This window comes from Rattus norvegicus, chromosome 5, assembly GCF_021556685.1.
Source record: "Rattus norvegicus strain SHRSP/BbbUtx chromosome 5, alternate assembly SHRSP_T2T, whole genome shotgun sequence".
Lineage (NCBI taxonomy): Eukaryota > Metazoa > Chordata > Mammalia > Rodentia > Muridae > Rattus > Rattus norvegicus.
The window spans coordinates 2,442,234-2,464,817 of record NC_141538.1 but is presented as its reverse complement, the minus strand read 5'-3'; positions in this window follow the sequence as shown (position 1 = coordinate 2,464,817).

Here is a 22,584-nt window from a genome sequence, read left to right as displayed (position 1 = left end):
GGGTGATCCATGAGCTCCTAGGATCCCCTGTATCTGTCCGTTCAAGTTTTATTCATTTATTTTCTTTTCTAGGTTTTCTTGGGTGTTAAGAATATGAATTTGGACCATCAGAGAATGGCAAGTACTATATAAACTGTTCCGTCTCCCTGGTACCCTACTGGGAAAAAGGTTCATAGTACAGTGAGATACCTGTGTCCAAGATACAGGATATATAGAAGCTGTTGTCCTCTGGGACAGTGCTATTTCCAATAATGGATTCTTTATCAGGACATCACTGTGCTATACCAGCCTGTAGTCTAGGGGAAAAATAAGTGACATTGACTCCTCATTTTCTGAAAAGAAACTATTTTTTGAGTTCAAAACTGTTGCTAGAACTGCTTTCTTACCCTGTGGTGATTGTGCAATGTGATTGTTTGTAGTGATCAATTCCTCTAGGACTCTCCTGTTTAATTTTTCTCTGGAACAAATGACAGACTAGCAGAGTCACAGATGCCAGTGGGCTGTGTTCCATCTGTGCTGTCAGCCTACACTTCTGTGCTCTGTTTAGTTTACTTTGTTATTCCTTGGTCACCATGGAAGTATAGGAATATTCTTGCTTTTCTTTACCTGGGAACTTCTAATTAATTATGTTTGCATTTTGTATTTAGGGTTTGATTGCTTCTGACTCTTGCATATGTATTAAAATATTTTTATTTATACATATATGTATTCTATTTTGTGTGTATAGGTGCTTATGTATATATGTATAACACCTGTGTGACTGGTGGCCAAGGAGGACAGAAGAAGATGCTGTATCTTTTGAGATAAGAGTTACTTACAGTTGTGTGCAACCATGTGTGTTCTGGGAATTGGATCTTGGTGCTTTGTAAGAGAACTGAGTGCATTTTATCACTGAACCATATCTTTAGCCACTTTTTTGCATTTATATTATTTTTTATAATAATGTATGGCACATGTATGTGTGTAGGTTACAATATCACTCTGGGGAGTCTCTTCTCTCCTATAACTTTGTGGAATTGGGACAAGGGTTTCAGGTCATCAGGCCTGAATTTCCATAAAAACATGTTTTAGGATTTTGATGGTTTTGTTGACTCAATAAATCTATAGAGAAAAAATTATGTCTGTAATATTATGACTTTCTATAATGTAGCCAGCTTTAGAGTGTCAGCGTTGTTCATATCACCAAAGTCATCATTAGTTGAGAATCAATTTGCATGTTTATTTTTAGTTTGGGGATTTCCAGACCAACTTATATAAAGTTGAGACAAAAATCGGTGTGAAGGTAGGTTTGTGGTTTTGAATTCCCAGGAATGTGTTTGCATATTTATGAGTTGTACTGTTGTGTATTTCTTATATAAAGTGAATTTCGCTTTTTTTTAAAAAAATAGTCTACTATATAGTGAGAGATTTTTCTTTCCAAGTACATACATTCTAGTTTAGATTTAACTCTGTGAAAGTCTCAAGTCCCAATTCTCATAGGGCTTACCAATTCCACATCATCTTGTCCAAGTTGTTACAATAAAAGTGTGAGTTTTCTAACATTTAGGCAGTACCATTCACTTCTGTAGAACTTCATCATAATTGAAGAGTGTGCCCTGTAGATATCTAGAATTTCTTGGTATTCTCTTTTAAAATATTTATTTGTATTTATTTATTTATATTTGTGTGTACATGTGTGTTATATGTCTACATGTATACAGGCAAGTGCATATGCCCATGTATACGTGGGCCTGGAAGAGTACATTGAATCGCCTGGAGTGACAGTTGCAAGTTGATTGCCTTCCCTCTACCTACTCTCCTTCTTTCCTTCCTTCCTCCCTTCCTTCCTTCCTTTCTTCCTTCTTTCCATTATTCTTTTCTTTCTTCCTCCTTTCCTACATTCCTTATTTTCTTTCAAACAAGGTCATAATTTGTAGCCCTGCATGGCTTGAAAATCTTATCTATAAAACCTGGCCTTTGGGGCTGGGGATTTAGCTCAGTGGTAGAGCGCTTACCTAGGAAGCGCAAGGCCCTGGGTTCGGTCCCCAGCTCCAAAAAAAAGAAGAACCAAAAAAAAAAAAAAAACCTGGCCTTTAACTCATAGAGCCATCTGCCTCTGCCTCCATTTTTTTTTAATTGTAAACTCAGCAAAATTCCCAGGCATTTTTACATGTAGGTACCTGATTTTTATAAAGAATAATGATGCAGCTATACAGACAGATCATGTTCTTTTCTTGGTATACTATCTATTTTTCTTAGATTACCTGGTATTTCTACAAAATAATTCTTTCAATTTCTGGATCTTATCGGTCCTTTGATGACTTAATACATGTGTCAAGTACGTGGGTCTTTTTTTTTATCCCACCCTACCTCATCTTCCTCAGTCATGGCATTCATACATTCTCCTCCTTTCCCTTTATTAAACATTTATTGACAACTTCGGGGAAAGAAAGAAGATGTTCACACTGTCTACTCTCCTCTGCAGAACAGACCTTAGGAATCTCCCTGTGGCTAATAGCTTATTTCTCTTTCTGTTTCTTTTATTCTGTTTTTGTCTTTGACCTACAGATTTTAACCAGGATTGTACTTATAGCTGCAAGTTTGGAACTACCCCATAGTGCCTGGAAGGGTCACTGTTCAGCTCACTAAATTTCTACTCTAGAATCTATTGGTTGCCAATAGTTCAGCAGGGAGCATAGGACCCCATGAATCCCTCTGTGATCCATTATTGATGCTGACAACAGTCATATTCTTTCTATTAATGTATTTTTAATGACTCAACATCCCCTTTCATGGTCCCTTATCATGGTCCCCTCTAATACTCCCATCATATAGCTCATTTGCCCAATACCTCTCATGTTCCCCTTTGAGATGGTGGAGGCCTCATGTGGGTATTCCCCTATACAGGCACATCAAGTGGCTTTTGGGCTTGGTACCTCCTGTCCTACAGAGGACAGAAGGGGCAGGTCAGTTAGGGGACTGAGTTCCACATACAGGCAACAAGTTTAGGGATAAACCCTGCTCTATTTGTTAAGGAACTCACATGAAGATCAACCTGCATATCTGTTACGTATATGTGTGGGGCCGAAGTCCAGTTCCTGTATGCTATTTGTGTGGTGGCTTAGTCTCTGACGACCCCCAACATCTCATGTTATTTGACTCTGTACACTCATGGAGTTTCTATCCCCTTTGTTCCCAGAATCCTTGCCTTAACTCTTCGATAAGGGTCCCTGTGCTCCATTCAATGTTTAGCCATGCATTGTTGCATCTGTTTCAATGAGATGCTTAATAGAGCCTGTCAATGGATGGTTATGCTAGGCTCCTGTCTGTAAGCACAAGAGAGTATAAGTATTTGTTTCAGGGCCTGATCCTTGCACATTGAATGAATTTCAAGTTGGGCTAGGTATTGGTTGGCCATTCCAGTAGTCTCTGCTACATCTTTGCCCCTGCATTTTTGGTAGACAGCACTAATTTGGCCAAAAGTTTTATGGGTGGGTTGAAATTCTTAACAGTGACAGGGTTGCCTTGGGCAAATGTGGGACATCAGGAAATAAGTGGAAAAATGGGTGAGACGGGTATGCTGATGTAGCATGGAGAATGAGGAGTTTATATTCATGTCTTATGTGGAAAATTCTTCATAAATTTGTTCAGAAAAATCTAAAATTAGACCCAGCAGTACAGGAGAATACTTAGAGGATTTTGACTGAAGATTGGTCAAGGAGGGAACTCTGAGCTAATGGGAACCAGTTAATAGAATATACAAGATAGTACCAGCATCTCTGTTGACAGCCCTGCTCGTGTGATGTCTGCTGTACTCTGTTTGACAACTGGGGTGGTTACTGTTGTATATTATGCAATACTATAGTGTTTCATTTCAGATATGTGAACTGTAGAAGGAGAAGTCTCTGTTTATTCATAATACTTATGATTATGAGGGTACAGGCTAATATCAATTGTCAATGTGAGGTGATATAGAATCATAAAAAGGCAGGACACTGAGATGCCTGTGAGAGATATTTTCTCACTCTCCTCTATTTAGCTCTTTCCTGGTAAATAGTGTTCCACCTCTTTTATTCTAAACATACTTCTATCTTTATGCCAAGCAGATGCAGGGATACATTCCTCATGAAAAATGTTCATCCCTAAAAGTAGTCTTGCTTAATAAGGGTTGGGTCTTTCTATGTAAAGACTACTTCATTTTAGATTCCAGCCCATAGACTGAAAAAATGACAACAAAACCCAATAACAACAACAAAAATACCAGCATAGACATAGCACCACATAACAACTCCGAGATCGAAATAAAAAAAATGAATCCTAAGACTTGCACTCACAGATTCTCTCTTTGGAAAGCAAAAGCAGCATGGAGAGGAAAGCAACTCATACTGGGAATCTCAAACTTCTACCTAAAATTCCTCCAGCTGAAAGGTGGTCATGGATTCAGGATCATTTCACTGACCCCTGGAACTGTGACCCTCCAGTGATTTCACTCTTTGTCACTTGGGGCCAAGCTGTGCATATCAAACTTCAAGGCTTTTTTTTTCAAAAACAAAAGTAAGAACAGACTCAGACAATACCCAAAGATATTAGACATTTACTACCTGCCAGTGCCATACTCTCTTGGCCTGAGTCTTGTGTTTTGGAGTTTCCCAGAAAATGCACCAAATGTTATGCCCTGATAATGAAACCCCCAGAGACCACAAGGAACCATCACTCCAATGCAAGCATACCAAAGTCTTTATTTAAGTTCCAGCTCAGCCAGTAAACTTCCCCAAGTTAGCAGGATAGATGAATAACCCCAAGGTCCAGGGGAAAGTGGTTTATAAAGGGAAAATTGTCACAAAGGAATTTTCAAACCTTGGCATTACATGATTGCTAAAAAGGGTAAAGGAATGTTCAACCACATCTGGTCAAACCACAGAGAGGGTTCATATGTTTAAAAGAAATATCTTGACCTGGGAATGTCATGTTTTCTTAGACTACCCTGTTATTATCGACTAGATGCAGCTGTGTCTATTATCCAATTGCCAGCACATTTTGCTTTTTTAACAAAACCCAACAGTCAGGGTCATGTGTCTCTGAGGGAAAGTTAACTGAAAAGTCTGAAAAACAAAAAGGAATATTCTTTTGCTACTTTAATCCCTTCACTCCTTCTCCAGATGTTTCTTTCTTAGAGTTGAGTCTTGAAGCTGTTGTGGTGATTCAAAGCTTCCTGAAGGCACTGTTTAACAAGTTTTGGTGCTTGGACAATCTGGACTCACACTTCATTGCCCTTGATGGATATTTGCTGCACACCTTATGCTTCTTCCTGTTAAAGACCTGTCTCTACCTGCTAAAAAAGAATGCAATTAATGACAATTCCTTGGAAAAATGAATTATGCAGCAATTTCAGTCTATCCTAAGAACTTATTACTTAAATAACATTCAAAACACTAATGAGTGCTGTTAGTAATCATGATAAAGAGAATTTTAGAAGATTTATTAAAGGATCAAAACTTAGTGGAAATTTAGAAGCTGACAAGTTATAACTGAAATCCTAGGTTTTTAACATACAACTTTATAAATAAGGAACTTGTATGTATAGGAAGAGATTTTGATCATGAAGTTTATGACAAGTCTTAGTACCTTCCTAAAAGCCAAAGTCAGCAGTTTTAGAAACCCTGATGTTCTTCTGTTCTTTACAGAATTGTAATGAAGATAGGAATTATTTTGAAAAATGTGTTCGAAACAGAGACACAGAGGAACATCCTGGTTCAGTAAACTTCCTATATTTCTGAATAAACTTGTCAATTCAAAACTTTACTTGTACATGACCCTTGCTTAAGCAAAGGGTATGAACGTATTTTAAGAATCAACAGAAAAGAACAGTGGTCTTATGTCAGACATAAAATAACTATAGAGGAAGGAAAGGGAGAAATAAATAAGGATTAATGTTTCAAATTCTGTAGAAAGTCAGGATCGATATAATAGTTAATAGGAAACAACTTTTTTTTTATTAACTTGAGTATTTCTTATATACATTTCAAGTGTTATTCCCTTTCCCGGTTTCCGAGCAAACATCCCCCTCCCCCCTCCCCTTCCTTATGGGTGTTCCCCTCCCAACCCTCCCCCCATTGCTGCCCTCCCCCCATAGTCTAGTTCACTGGGGGTTCAGTCTTAGCAGGACCCAGGGCTTCCCCTTCCACTGGTGCTCTTACTAGGATATTCATTGCTACCTATGGGGTCAGAGTCCAGGGTCAGTCCATGTATAGTCTTTAGGTAGTGGCTTAGTCCCTGGAAGCTCTGGTTGCTTGGCATTGTTGTACTTTTGGGGTCTCGAGCCCCTTCAAGTTCTTCCAGTTCTTTCTCTGATTCCTTCAACAGGGGACCTATTCTCAGTTCAGTGGTTTGCTGCTGGCATTCGCCTCTGTATTTGCTGTATTCTGGCTGTGTCTCTCAGGAGCGATCTACATCCGGCTCCTGTCGGTCTGCACTTCTTTGCTTCATCCATCTTGTCTAATTGGGTGGCTGTATATGTATGGGCCACATGTGGGGCAGGCTCTGAATGGGTGTTCCTTCAGTCTCTGTTTTAATCTTTGCCTCTCCCTTCCCTGCCAAGGGTATTCTTTTTCCTCATTTAAAGAAGGAGTGAAGCATTCACATTTTGATCATCCGTCTTGAGTTTCGTTTGTTCTAGGGATCTACGGTAATTCAAGCATTTGGGCTAATAGCCACTTATCAATGAGTGCATACCATGCATGTCTTTCTGTGATTGGGTTAGCTCACTCAGGATGATATTTTCCAGTTCCAACCATTTGCCTACGAATTTCATAAACTCGTTGTTTTTGATAGCTGAGTAATATTCCATTGTGTAGATGTACCACATTTTCTGTATCCATTCCTCTGTTGAAGGGCATCTGGGTTCTTTCCATTTTCTGGCTATTATAAATAAGGCTGCGATGAACATAGTGGAGCACGTGTCTCTTTTATATGTTGAGGCATCTTTTGTGTTTATGCCCAAGAGAAGTATAGCTGGATCCTCAGGCAGTTCAATGTCCAATTTTCTGAGGAACTCCAGACTGATTTCCAGAATGGTTTTACCAGTCTGCAATCCCACCAACAATGGAGGGGTGTTAGGAAACAACTTTTAGTCTATTAACTTTATGTCCAATTGAAACACAATAAAATTCTAATAGAGTCATCCTCTTTAATCTTTTTGTAGCTGCAAGGATGTATCATACCCCCCTTAAAGAAGAAGATATTGAGTTGGAAGAAAATTGATTTTATCGTAATGATAATTTTTACTTCTTAAAATTGCTATTTGCTTGACTTGTTGTTCTTTCAATATTCTTAGGTAATCAAGGAAGACTTAACAAGAAAATATATTTTGAAAAGCTGTGTAATCAATGCATAACATTTCTGAGGAAGTTTTATGTTTAAATAAATCTTAAAAGAAACAGAAGTTGTCAGAGTAAGAAAAGCCATATCAAAATGTGCTTCCTCTCTGTCTTTCCTCCTATGTAACAAATGATGTCCCACTTCTGATCCTTTTTGCCCTTAACTGCTCTTGTATTTACCCTTCTCTAGACCCTGATCTCAGCCAATGCTCATCCCAGGCACAGATTGGAGGGGAAGAACATACATTCGGACTAATGTATGAATTTATTACCTTGGGGCAGATGACTTCCCTTTAAAGTCCTAATGAAAAAGCAAGATGTGATTCCAATAGAGTCCTTACTGAGGAACCAGTGAGATCACTTGTAGGGAGCTGCGACGTGCCATGCTGTGCCTCAAAATGGCACTGCTTTCCGCCTTCCATTCTCCCAAAGGTGAGCACTCCTTGTAGTAAAGAAGTCCTTATTTGGCTATGCCTGCCTGGCCTGCTAGCTTCCCCATAGTGACAGCCTATGTGCATGACCCATGTGGCTTGCTAGGATTGGCCAGTGCTCACTATTTAAGTGTGGTGCGGGTGCTCCCCTGGGTCAGAAGGTTGTATCAAGTTTCCTGAGTAAACTGCTTGAAGAAGATCTCCTCCGGTCGTGTCTTCCTTTCTGGTCGAGGTTGGGCACGGCAATCACTAAGTTGATAGAACATGGGTAAAGCATTACTGGTAAAAGTGTGAGGGAATGAGAAAGCAGCTGCTTTGGAATGTCTTAACAGTGGCTCACCCAAAGTAATAGATGGATTTCTCATGAACAACCTTCCACAGTATTTTTGCTTTACAGCCTAGACTCTGACAGGAATGATTCTCTCACTCTCCTCACGAGAATGTCAACAATCCACAGGCTCTGATGATCTCTAGTGGGCAGGCAAGGCTGATCTGATGAACAGGGTTAGAGCTATGCCTGGAAAATAGTTATCTACTATGATGAAGAGGAAAGAGTTTGTCATTAAAATCTTAAGGAGGAAAAAGGAAATCCATGTTTGATAGATTTTATCAACTTAATATAAACAAGAGTCATCTGGGAAGAAGGGGTCTCAATTTTAAGAGGATACATCTAACAGGTTGTGTTGGCACAAGCCTTTAATCTAGCACTTGGGAGGCAATGGCATGAGGATCTTTGTGATCTTCAGTCCATGCTGGCCTACATAGTGAGTTCTAAGAGAGCCAAAACAATATAATGAGACACTGTCTTAAAAACAACAACAACAACAAAAATCAATGACAAATAGAGGAGGACTCTATCAGAGTGACCTGTAGGAAAGGCTATGTGGTAATTTTTTTTTTGTAAGATGGTCCAGTCCACTGTGAGTGATGCCACCTCTTAACAAGTGGTTCTGGGGTGTATAAAAATCAAACTGAGAAAGCCATGGCAACCAGTCAGTAAGTAACATATCTCCATGCTCACAACTTCCCTTTATGCCTTGAGGTTTATGCCTTGATTTCTTGCCCTGACTTCACTCAATAATGAACTATAAGCTGTTAGCTGAAATAAGCCCTTAACTTCTTAAGCTACCTTTGGTCACTAAATTTCAAGCTTCAGTAGTGTAGTACTGAAAGTAGTGTAGCTTCAGTTTGAGGATTTGATGATTTGCTCATCAATGAGGAATTGTGCAGATGGATTCTGTACATAGCAATTTTGAAAACTACCGAAATGTTTGTGGGTATACAAGTATCTACTAACAAACTTTCCTTCTGGTATCCTCAAGAGTGGTATAGATGGGTCACATTGTGTTGCACTTGTGTGTTTTCTCACAGTATTGAGAATATTTGATAGCTTCAGGAACATACTCTCCACATATCAACTGCTCTCCTCTAGTTATAAACTGAAGGAAAAAAGAAGGCAACTTCCATCAAATAAAAAAAAAAAAGTTGGGTAAAGCATATGTAGTGTAGATCAATTTTCAATGCAATGGAGGACCTGTTTTATAAGGAAATGCTCTTTGGTTGTTTAAATACCTAAGGCACACATAGACACATGTATTTGAGTGTTTGATGCATACTGAGTGGCACTTTTAGGAGATGCAGCCTTCTTGGAGTGTGTTTGGCCCTTCCTTTGGAGGGAGACTGTCACTGTGAGAGCAGGCTTTGAGGATTCCTAAGCTCAACCATGGCACAGTCTCTTTCTGCTGCCTGAGGATCAAGATATAAAACTCTCATGTTATCCTGCAGCTCTCACATGTGACCTGCTGTTATAATAATGGACTAATCTCTTAAACTATAAGCCACCCCAATTAAATGTTTCTCTTTATAAAAGGTGCCATGGTCATGGTGTCTTTACACAGAAATACAACCTTAAGATATGTTCTCAAGGGCATAATCTTTAATGTATGGGATGAAACTCAGAGATTTAGAAACAGTCTGTGGAAGGCAAGTACTTCCCTACTCATTTTCAGTTCAAGGTCATCTTTTTCTCCCTATCTCCTTCTCCTTCTTCTCTTTCTCCTCCTCAGTTTTCCCCTTTTCCCCGTTATTTATCCGTGACTTCTCTTACTTCTCATCTTACAATTTTTTAACAGTGCTGAACCAAGAACCTTGGGCATGCCAAACCAGTGCTGCACCATTGATCTACAACTGAAGCCTTCAATACCTATTTCTTGAAAGGGGAAGTACAGAGCTTAAGGGTTTGATATCATCACCAGTGATGCTGTAACACATGTGGGCTATATTTCTGTTAGGCTACTTCTTTGCATAGTGTTCAAGTTGCAGTTTCTAGCCCTTTAAATGTGTGTGCATGCATAACTGAGCATGTTCATGTTGGCATATACTCATGCATGTGTAAGACAGGACAGTCACAGTCATTCCTTCTGGGTCTACCTTGAGTTTTGAGATAAGGTCTCACTTTTATTTGGATGTAAATTGTTTTAGACAGGTTAATTGTTCAAAAAGCCTTATGGATGGTCTTGTTTTCACTTCTCCAGTGCTGATAATAAGCACATCTCACCATGTTTTCCAATAACTTGGATGTTTTGGAGTTTGAGTATAGGTAACCATTATGACCTCATGCATTTGTGCCATGCAACACTTTTTTTGTTTAAACCATTTTCCAGCTCTAAATGCCTAGATTTATTTGCTCTATTTAAATAACCTTTTTTAAAAAGCCTTATTAAAATTATCTGTATGTATGTATGTATGTATGCATGTATGTATGTATGTATTCATGTATATATTCATGTATATATGTATGTATACATGTATGCTAGGAGCTTGTGGAGGCCTAAGGTGTCAGAGTCCCCTGGAATAGGAATCAAAGGTAGTTATGAAACATCTGACACAGGTGTTAGGAACAGAACTCAGGTCCTCAGCAAGATTAGTACATACTCTTAAGCATTATGCTGTTTCTCCCATGTTATTGTTTAGTACAGCAGCTCTCAGAGGAATTATGTGGACATCTGTAATATAAGCAATAGACATGAGGACCTCAGGCAATGCCCCTGAGAGAATGACTAAGGGTAAGTAGGGCCTGTGCTATTTTTGTTCTTCAAGTTTGCTCAGATTGGAGGACAAAATGCTGATAATGGGTACAATAAAATGATTGCCAGTTCAGCTCAGCTCCATGATGTTTTTTACAGTGTCCTCAAGTACTCTCTTAACAGCTGGCTAGAAAAATTTCAGCACTGGATGGGGTGGTGTAAACCTTTAGTCTCAGCACTTAGAAAGCAGAGACAAAATAGTATTCTTGAGTTCTAGGCAATCTAGTTTACATAAAGCATTTGAGGGCAGCCAGAATTTGTAAGCCTGTTGATATGCTTGGACATTATTAAAAATTAAGTCGCATAGACAGATGATAGCTCTAGATTATTCTGCAATGACTCCAAAGTGAGAGACAGTGTGATTTTTAATATGACCATTAATATGATGGGATCTATAATCACCTTGTAAGCAAATACCTTGGCACACTATGTTGTAATTTCTAGCTAGGATTAGTTGAGGTATGTAAACTGAACTTAAACCTGAGTTGCAAAATTCTTAGAATAACCCTTCCTTCCTTAAACTCCACTTGTCAGGTGTCTTGTCATAGCAATGAGACAACCTGTCTTAAAACACCTAGGGGTATCTTTCTACTATGCCCAAAACCTTGAACTGTGTGTGTGTGTGTGTGTGTGTGTGTGTGTGTGTGTGTATGTGTGTGTGTGTTTGTGTGTGTGTACTGATTAAAACACAAATATATCAAAATCAAATGATTCAAAATTAAAATAACCCTGTTAAAATGGGGTTCAGAGCTAAACAAAGAATTCACAGCTGAGGAATATTGAATGGCTGAGAAGCACCTAAAGAAATGGTCAACATCTTTAGTCATAAGGGAAATGCAAATCAAAACAACCCTGAGATTCCACCTCACACAAGTCAGAATGGCTAAGATGAAAAACTCCAGGGAGTGCAGATGCTGACAAAGATGTGGAAAAGAGGAACACTTCTCCATTGTTGGTGGGATTGCACATTAGTACAACCATTCTGGAAATCAGTCTGGAGGTTCCACAGAAAATTGGACATTGCACTACCTTAGGACCCAGCATATACCCAAAAGATGCTCCAACATACAACAAAGATACATGCTATTCTATGTTCATAGTAGCCTTATTTATAATAGACAGAAGCTGGAAAGAACCCATATGCCCTTCAACAGAGGAATGGATTCAAAAAATGTGGTACATCTACACAATGGAGTACTGTTCCGCTATCAAAAACAATGACATTTTGAAACTCAAAGGCAAGTGGAATGAACTAGAAAATATCATCCGGAGTGAGGTCACCCAATCAGAGGAAAATACACTTGGTACGCAGTCAGTGATATGTGGATAGTAGCCCAAAAGCTGAAACTTCCCAAGATGCAATCCACAGACCACAGGAAACTGAAGAAGGATGACCAAAATGTGGATGCTCCCACTCCTTAAAAGGGGAAAATATCCATAGGGGTGGATATAGAAGCAATGTTTAGAGCAGTGACTGAAGGAATTGCATTTCAGAGCCTGCCCCTCTTGTGACCCATGTATGTATATATATATATATATGTATATATATATATATATATATCCACAAAAATTATATAAGATCGATAAAGCAAAAATTACATGCTGAAAGGGACCGAATATAGATCTCTCCTCAAAGACACACACAGAGCATGTCTAATACAGAGGTCAATGCTAGCAGCAAACCACTGAACTGAGTATAACTCCTGTTGGGAAGAATTAGAGGAAGTATTGAAAGAGTTGAAGGAGCTTGCAACACTGTAAGAACAATAATGCCATTTGGAGCTGCAGGTCCCCCATGATACAGACACCACCCGGACCTGAAGGGACTGCATCAACAGTTCTCTGCACCCAAATCCCATGGGAGGGAGAGCTAAATCTTCAGAAGGGCAGACACGCCTGGGAGGCCAGAAGAGACTATACTCTGACCACATTTCTGACTCCAGAGGAAAACACCTAACACCATCTGGGACCCCGGTGCACAGGGGCTCCCGGAAAAGGTGGTGCAGGCCCTCCTGGTTGCTGCCCTCACGGAGAGCTCAAAAGCAGCCCCCCACGAACAACTTGAGTAGCTGGCCCACAGGTAAGACCAACTTTTTTGTTCCAAGCATCATGCCTCCTGGAATCAGGACACAGGCCCACAGGAACAGCTGAAGACAAGTAGACAGGAAAGACTACACGCCCGAAAGCAGAACACTATTCAAATAACTGACTGAAAGAAAACAGGAATGAAGGTCTTCAGCACTCCTGAAACACAGACTTTTATGAGGTCTAGCCACTGTCAGAAATAGCAGAACAAAGTAACACCAGAGACAATTTGATGGCAAGAGGCAAGCCCAGGAACCCAAGCAAGAGACACCAAGACTACATGGCATCACTGAGCCCAATTCTCCTACCAAAGCAAACACTGAATATCCAAACACACCAGAAAAGCAAGATCTAGATTTAAAATCACATTTGATAAGGATGCTGGAGGACTTCAAGAAAGACGTGAAGAACTCCCTTAGAGAAACACAGGAAAACATAAATAAACAAGTAGAAGCCTACAGAGAGGAATCACAAAAATCCCTGAAACAATTCCAGGAAAACACAAACAATCAGTTGAAGGAATTAAAAATGGAAATAGAAGCAATAAAGAAAGAACACAGGAAACAATCCTGGATATAGAAAACCAAAGGAAGAGCCAAGGAGTCGTCGATCCAAGCATCAACAACAGAATACAAGAGGTAAAGGAGAGAACCTCAGGAGCAGAAGATTCCATAGAAATCATCGACACAACTGTCAAATATAATGTAAAATGGAAAAAGCTACTGGTCCAAAACTTACAGGAAATTCAGGACTCAATGAGAAGATCAAACCTAAGGATAACAGCTTTGGAAGAGAGTGAAGACTCCCAGCTCATAGGACCTGTAAATATCTTCAACAGAATCATAGAAGAAAACTTCCCTAATCTAAAGCAAGAGATGACCATAAACATACAAGAAGCCTACAGAACTCCAAATAGATTGGATCAGAAAAGAAACACCTCCCGACACATAATAGTCAAAACACCAAATGCACAAAATAAAGAAAGAATATTAAAAGCAGTAAGGGAAAAAGGTCTAGTAACATATAAAGGCAGACCTATCAGAATCACACCAGACTGCTCGCAGAGATTATGAAAGCCAGAAGATCCTGGACAGATGTCATACAGACCCTAAGAGAACACAAATGCCATACCAGGTTACTGTATCCTATAAAACACTCAATTAACATGGATGAAGACTCCAACATATTCCATGTCAAAACCAAATTTACACAATATCTTTCTACAAATCCAGTACTACAAAAAATAATAAATGGTAGAGCACAACATAAGGAGGCAAGCTACACCCTAGAAAAAGGAAGAAACTAATCATCTTCTCAACAAAACAAAAAGAAGAAAACCACACAAACATAACCTCATATCTAAATATGAATATAACAGGAAGCAATAATCACAATTCCTTAATATCTCTCAACATCAATGGTCTCAACTCCCCAATAAAAAGACATAGATTAACAAACTGGATACACAAAGAGGACCCTGCATTCTGCTGCCTACAGGAAACACACCTCAGAGACAAACACAGACACTACCTCAGAGTGAGAGGCTGGAAAACAACTTTCCGATCAAATGGTCAGAAGAAGCAAGCTGGATTAGTCCTTTTAATATCGAATAAAATCGATTTTCAACTAAAAGTCATCAAAAAAGATAAGGAAGGACACTTCATATTCATCAAAGGAAAAATCCACCAAGATGAACTCTCAATCCTAAATATCTATGCTCCAAATACAAGGGCACCTACATACATGAAAGAAAACTTACTAAAGCTCAAAACACATATTGCAACTCACACAAGTAGTAGGAGATTTCAAAACCCCACTCTTATCAATGGACAGATCATGGAAACAGAAATTAAAGAGAGACATAGACAGAATAAGAGAAGTCATGAACCAAATGGACTTAACAGATATTTATAGAACATTCTATCCTATAGCAAAAGGATATACTTTTTCCTCACCACCTCATGGTACTTTTTGCAAAATTGACCATGTAATTGGTCTTAAATCTGGCCTCAACAGATACAGAAAGATAACAATAATCCCATGTGTCTTATCAGACCTCCATGGTCTAAAGCTGGTCTTCAATAACAATATGGAAAGAATGTCCACATATACATGGAAATTGAACAATGCTCTACTCAATGATAACCTGGTCAAGGAAGAAATAAAGAAAGAAATTAAAGACTTCGTAGAATTTAATGAAATGAAGGTACAATACACCCAAACTTATGGGACACAATGAAAGCTGTGCTAAGAGGAAAACTCATAGGTCTGAGTGCCTGCAGAAAGAAATAGGAGAGAGCACATGTCAGCAGTTTGATAGCACACATAGAAGCTCCGGAACAAAAAGAAGCAAATACACCCAGGAGAAGTAGAAGGCAGGAAATAATGAAACTCAGAGCTGAAATCAACCAAGCAGAAACAAAAAGGAGCATACAAAAAAGAAACAGAACCAAAAGTTGGTTCTTTGACAAAATTAACAATATAGATAATTCCTTAGCCAGACTAATGAGAAGACACAGAGAGTGTGTACAAATTAACAACATCAGAAATGAAAAGGGAGACATAACTACAGAATCAGAGGAAATTCAAACAATCATCAGATAGTACTACAAAAGCCTATATTCATCAAAACTTTAAACTCTTCAGGAAACAGAATTTCCTAGACTGATACCAGGTACCAAAGTTAAATCAGGAACAGATAAACCATTTAAACAGTCCCATAACTCCTAATGAAATAGCAGCAGTCATTAAACATCTCCCAACCAATAGGAGCCCAGATCCAGACAGGTTTAGTGCACAATTCTATCAGACCTTTATAGAAGACCTCATACCAATACTATCCAAATTATTCCACAAAATTGAAACAGATGGAGCACTGCCGAATTCTTTCTGTTAAGCCACAATTACTCTTATACCTAAATCAAACAGAGACCCAACAAAGAAAGAGAACTTCAGACCAATTTCCCTTATGAATATCGACACAAAAATACTCAATAAAATTCTGGCAAAACGAATCCAAGAGCACATCAAGACAATTATCCATCATGATCAAGTAGGCTTCATTCCAGGCATGCAGGGATGGTTTAATATATAGAAAACTATCAACGTGATCCAGTATATTCACAAACTGAAAGAACAAATCCACATGATCATTTCATTAGATGTTGAGAAAGCATTTGAGAAAATTCGACACTACTTCATGATAAAAGTCCTGGAGAGAATAGGAATTCAAGGCCCATGCCTAAACATAGTAAATGCCACATACAGCAAAACTAGTCGCTAACATTCAACTAAATGGAGAGAAATATGAAGCACTAAAATCAAGGAATATACAAGGCTGTCCACTCTCTCCCTACTTATTCAATATAGTTCTTGAAGTTCTAGCCAGAGCAAAACAAAAGGAGATCAAGGGGATACAGATTCAAAAGAAGAGGTCAAAATATCACTATTTGCAGAAGATATGATAGTATATTTATGTGATCCCAAAAGTTCCATTAGAGAACTACTGAACCTTATAAACAACTTCAGCAAAGTTGTTGGGTATAAAATTTACTCAAATAAATCAATAGCCTTCCTCTACACAAAAGAGAAACCATCTGAGAAAGAAACTAGGGAAACGACACCCTTCATAATATTCCCAAATAATATAAAATACCTCGGTGTGACTTTAACCAAGCAAGTAAAAGATCTGTACAATAAGAAATTCAAGCCTCTGAAGAAAGAAATTGAAGAAGACCTCAGAAGATGGAAAGATCTCCCATGCTCATGGATTGGCAGGATTAATATACTAAAAGTGGCCATTTTACCAAAAGCGATCTAGAGATTCAATGAAATCCCCATCAAAATACCAATCCAACTCTTCAGCGAGCTAGACAGAACAATTTGCAAATTCATCTGGAATAACAGAAAACCCAGGATAGCTAAAATTATCCTCAACAATAAAAGGACTTCTGGGGGAATCACGATCCCTGAACTCAAGCAGTTTTACAGAGCAATAGTGATAAAAACTGCATGGTATTGGTGCAGAGACAGACAGATAGACCACTGGAATAGAATTGAAGAACCAGAAATGAACTCACACACCTACAGTCACTTGATTTTTGATAAAGGTGCCAAAACTATCCAATGAAAAAAAGATAACATTTTCAGCAAAAGGTCCTGCTTCAACTGGAGGTCAACCTGTAGAAGAATGCAGATTGATCCATGCTTATCACTCTGTACAGAGATTAAGTCCAAGTGGATCAAGGACCTCGACATTAAACCACATATACTCAATCTAATAGAAAAAAGTGGGGAAGAATCTCAAACACATGGACAGTGAAGAAAATTTTCTGAACAAAACATTAATGGCTTATGCTCTAAGATCAAGAATCGACAAATGGGATCTCATAAAACTGCAAAGCTTCTGTAAGGCAAAGCACACTCTTGTTAGTACAAAATGGCAAGCAACAGATTGGGAAAAGATCTTTACCAATCCTACAACAGATAGAGGCCTTATATCCAAAATATAAAAGAACTCAAGAAGTTAGACCGCAGGGAGACAAATAACCCTGTTAAAAAATGGGGTTCAGAGCTAAACAAAGAATTCACAGCTGAGGAATGCCGAATGGCTGAGAAACACCTAAAGAAATGTTCAACATCTTGAGTCATAAGGGAAATGCAAATCAAAACAACCCTAAGCATTCACCTCACACCTGTGAGAATGGCTAAGATCAAAAACTCAGGGGACAGCAGATGCTGGTGAGGATGTGGAGAAAGAGGGATTCTCCTCCATTGTTGGTGGGATTGCAGACTGGTATAACCATTCTGGATATCAGTCTGGAGGTTCTTCAGAAAGTTGGACATTGAACTACCTGAGGACCCAGCTATACCTCTCTTGGGCATGTATCCAAAGGATGCCCCAACATATAAAAAAGACACATGATCCACTATGTTCATAATATCCTTATTTATAGTAGCCAGAACCTGGAAAGAACCCAGATGTCCTTCAACAAAGTAATGGATACATAAAATGTGGTACATCTACACAATGGAATATTACTCAGCTATCAAATCAATGACTTTATGAAAGTCATAGGCAAATGGATGGAACTAGAAAATATCATCCTGAGTGAGGTAACCCAATCACAGAAAAACACACATGGTATGCATTCATTGATAAGTGGCTATTAGCCCAAATGCTTGAATTGCCCTAGATACACAGAACGCATGAAACTCAAGAGGGATGACCAAAATGTGAATGCTTCACTCCTTCTTTAAAAGGGAAACAAGAATACCCTTGGGAAGGAATAGGGAGGCAAAGTTTAGAACAGAGGTAGAAGGAACACCCATTCAGACCCTGCCCCACATGTGGCCCATACATATACAGCCACCCAATTAGGTAAGATGAATGAAGCAAAGAAGTGCAGGCCGACAGGAACCAGATGTAGGTCTCTCCTGAGAGACACAGCCAGAATATAGCAAATACATAGGCAAATACCAGCACCAACCCACTGAACTGAGAATGGGACCCCTTTTGAAGGAATCAGAGAAAGGACTGGAAGAGCTTGAAGGGGCTCGAGACCCCATATGAACAACAATGCCAACTAACCAGATCTTCCAGGGACTAAGCCACTACCCAAAGACTGTACGTGGACTGATCCTGGGCTCCAACCTCATAGGTAGCAATGAATAGCCTAGTAAGAGCACCAGTGTAAGGGGAAGCCTTTGGTCCTTCCAAGACTGTACCCCCAGTGAACATGATTGTTAGGGCAAGGGCGGTAATGGTGTCAGGATGGGGAGGGGAACATCTTTATAGAAGGGGAGAAGGAGGGGTTAGGGTGATGTTAGTCTGGAAACCGGGAAAGAGAATACCAATTGGAATGTAAATAAGAAATACTCAAGTTAATAAAGATAAAAGAAAAAAAAAAAGAACAATAATGTCAACCAAACAGGGCTTAAGGGACTAAACCATTACCGAAGGTTATATACATGGACTGACTCAGGGATCCAGATTAATATGTTGCAGAGAATAGCCTTGTTGGCGCACCAGTTGATAGGGAATCCCTTGGTCCTGCCAAGGTTGTACACTCAGAGTAGTGGAATTTGGGGGTGGGAGCATTAAGGTGGTGGATAGGTGGAATACCCGTATGGGTTAGGAGGACTGAAAGGGGAATAATGGACTGGAAACCGGGAAAGTTGATAATGTTTGAAATGTAAGTAAAGAAATATATCTAATAAAAAATAAAAATAGAAAAATAGAAAAGCCAAAAGGCCTATAACGAATATCCCCCTCAAATAAATTTCTATCAAATCTACTCATAAAAATTATATACATTTAATTATATAAGTATGTAAATTCAATAATTAGAAATAAGAACCCTTTCTAACTCAAGAAAAAGAGTGAATTTTAGTAACCACATATCAGAATTTGCACCAGGCTGTTTTGAGACTTCTTTTTTCAAAGCAATTAATCTAAATCTCTTCACCTTAACCTAGGCACACTGTTTGGACAATGGTGAAAAGCAGCCACATTTCCCCCCAAAATACCATAAAACTGTCTGTAGGCCTCATACTTAAATTCTTTTTCACTGAAACCTCCTGGGCTAGGTCTGTACAGTTCAAACCTCTCAGTAACATAGTCTTCTCTAATCCTACTAGGATAGCCCATTAAATCCCATTTAAAGCATTCCATTTCTTTCCAAAATTCCAAAATTCACATTCTTTCAAGCTCCTACAGAACATCCCAGTGGCTCTTTAGCTCAACATTCCAAAGTCCTTCCAGTCACAGGAAAACCCCATTCCTGGACCAATTTCTCTTAATCCAGGTTTCTATTCCTGCACAAACATCACAAACAAGAAGCAAGTTGGGGAGGAAAGGGTTTGTTCTGCTCACACTTCCACATTGCTGTTAATTAACATATGAAATCAGGACTAGAAGTCACATAGGGTAGGAGGCAGGAGGTTTTGCAGAGGCCATGGAGAGATGCTAGTTACTGGCTTGCTTTTCCTGGCTTGCTCAGGTTGCTTTCTTATAGACTATGAACCCAGGGACTGCACCAGCCACAATGGGATGGGTCCTCCCCCCAAGAATACTAGTTGAGAACATACATTAACGCTGGGACTTATGGAAGTATTTTCTCAATTGAAGCCCCTTTCTCTGCGATAACTCCAGCTTGTGTCAAGTTGACACACTAAACAAGCCAGTACAGTATCCAAACATGTTGTGGCTGCCACACAAAATGAAGCTTTCTATAGAGAACAATTCTCTCTTTCCTTTGAGAGGTGGGGTGGAAGGTTGCTGTTGTCAGTTTTTGGTCATATAGAAAGGTTAGTTGCAGGTTGTTAATGCTCAGGGATGAAAGAAAAAAATATATTCAGGGATCTCTTTCTCTGTATCCTCTCTTCTTTCTCTTCTGTCTAGTGTTAGGTCACAAAACTGAGGATTTGTGAAAAGGAAAAGCAGTGAAGAATATTGGATCTCCTTTTAGAATAAAAAAGTGAGAAAAGTCTGGAATATCTTAGATTGGTAAGGATTTTTTGGAAGAGAATTGAAAATTTAATGTTATAAAGATCTAATTTGATTAACAATAATTAACTTAAGATATATGTCTAACTACTTATGTATTTGCTAAGTGCATATTACCAAGCTGTTAAATAATTGAGATAGGTAACAACATAAGTTTTTTGGTTCCCATGACATTCCTTTCACAAGGACAGTGATTTAGACAAAAGCCCCAATCCATCAGAAGTTTGAATAAGGTACCTGCTTGCTAAATAGGGAGTAATTTTCCTCATCTCTGGGAAGAGAAACTTGTGTGCCTTCCAGTAATATAAGACTGGTATCTATTGCCATGTGAAGGTTAATACTGGCTACTAGGACTTCTTAACTATTTTCTAGAAGACAGCTTTGTCAATTTTGAATGAGTCTTTTTCCTTTAACCTATGGAGTGATGGTATTGGTTTCTTCATTGTGTCTATTCTCATTGTCAGTTAAGTGGCCTCTCTTCTTATGCATACTGGGTAGTCATTGCCTGATGTTTCTTAGACAATATAGGATGTACTTCCAAACTTTCTGCTTCAAGGTTAGGTCTCTCAGAACTTCTGGGCTTGGGTGTTAAAGATGGATGTCCCCACTTTTATGGATAAGCTTTGGTTGACTCTTCTAAGAAGCCAATAAATCTCTGTCATTTTATTTAACACAGAAGCTCCTTGGTCTGCACACCATGCTTACTCAGGTTAAATGTATACCTCTCAGGTCTTTGATGGGTTTGAAATCTAGATTAACAGTAAACTTCGTAAGTCCAGAGCTTAATATTAATCAGTGAAGTTCTGATAATTAAATCATAGTCTCAAACCCCACAAATAAAATTTTCTTTGGTTTCCTTGTAAGTATAAACTTTAAATCCACTTTCATCATGTTCATTTGACACAAACCCCCTACAGAACTTTGGACTCAACAAGATAGGGAAGAGTACCTAAATACTTTGTTTAAAGTTGTTAAATTCAAAGGAACTGGACATTGTAATAATGATTCTTAACTTGAGAGTTCTCATAATTTTTTTAAAGACTATTCACCAGTGTTTCACATCAGTGAAATAGTTACTCTCTTAGGAAACAATAAGGACTTTTTGAACAAGAAGCAGAATTTTCAAAATAACATTTCTAGTTCATTTTTTATTGTCAGTTTAAGTGGCTATAAATTCCTGTATCATATGCTAACATGTGTCATGATGCATACCGTTAGCTCAGGTAATCAAATATTAATTGACATTATAAAACACAATATGGGAACTTGTTAAAAATGTTCTTGTTGAGCTCCCATACCCATATCATCTGGAGAACCAGGCAAATGGGAGATTTTTTTTATTTATTTTTTTATTTTTTTATTAACTTGAGTATTCCTTATTTACATTTCAAATGTTATTCCCGTTCCCGGTTTCCAGGCAAACATCCCCCTAATCCCTCCCCCTCCCCTTCTTAATGGGTGTTCCCCTCCCCATTCTCCCCCCATTGCCACCCTCCCCCCAACAATCACATTAACTTGGGGTTCAGTCTTAGAAGGACCAAGTGATAATTTTTATTGTGTGAAATTTACAGATATTAGAGATAAAGCCCCTTTATTGGACTATAAGTAGGAAATGTTGGGATAAACTATACGAATGCATATTCTCTAAATGGCTTGAAAGTTGTTTCCCATACTTAACACTTGTTAGTTGCCACCAAAAGCTCTCCAAAACATTAATTTGAGAGTTTGTACCTCCAATGATTTCTTTTTAGCCTTTTCCTTTTTCACTGAGTTGCTCTCCTCTTATATAAGCTGTAGGGATCTGATTAAATTGTTTTTCATATTAAAAGTTTCTTGCTTCATATGTTTAGCCAATTCATCCCAGGAGAAAACAACCCTGAGTTCTTGTTGTTTGTAATCTTTGCTGAAGTCATATTGCATTTGGCTAGTGAAGAATATGAACAAACATATTTGTCAACTTGTTTTTCATGTGAATAGAGGGCCTCAGCCACAGAGTCCAAGGGAAGGAATAGTTTCAAAATTCAAAATGGGATTCCCAATCCTTTGGAATGTTTATTGTGACAGATTGAATCATCAACAAACTCAAAACATATATGGTCACAAAAACATGAACCAAGCAA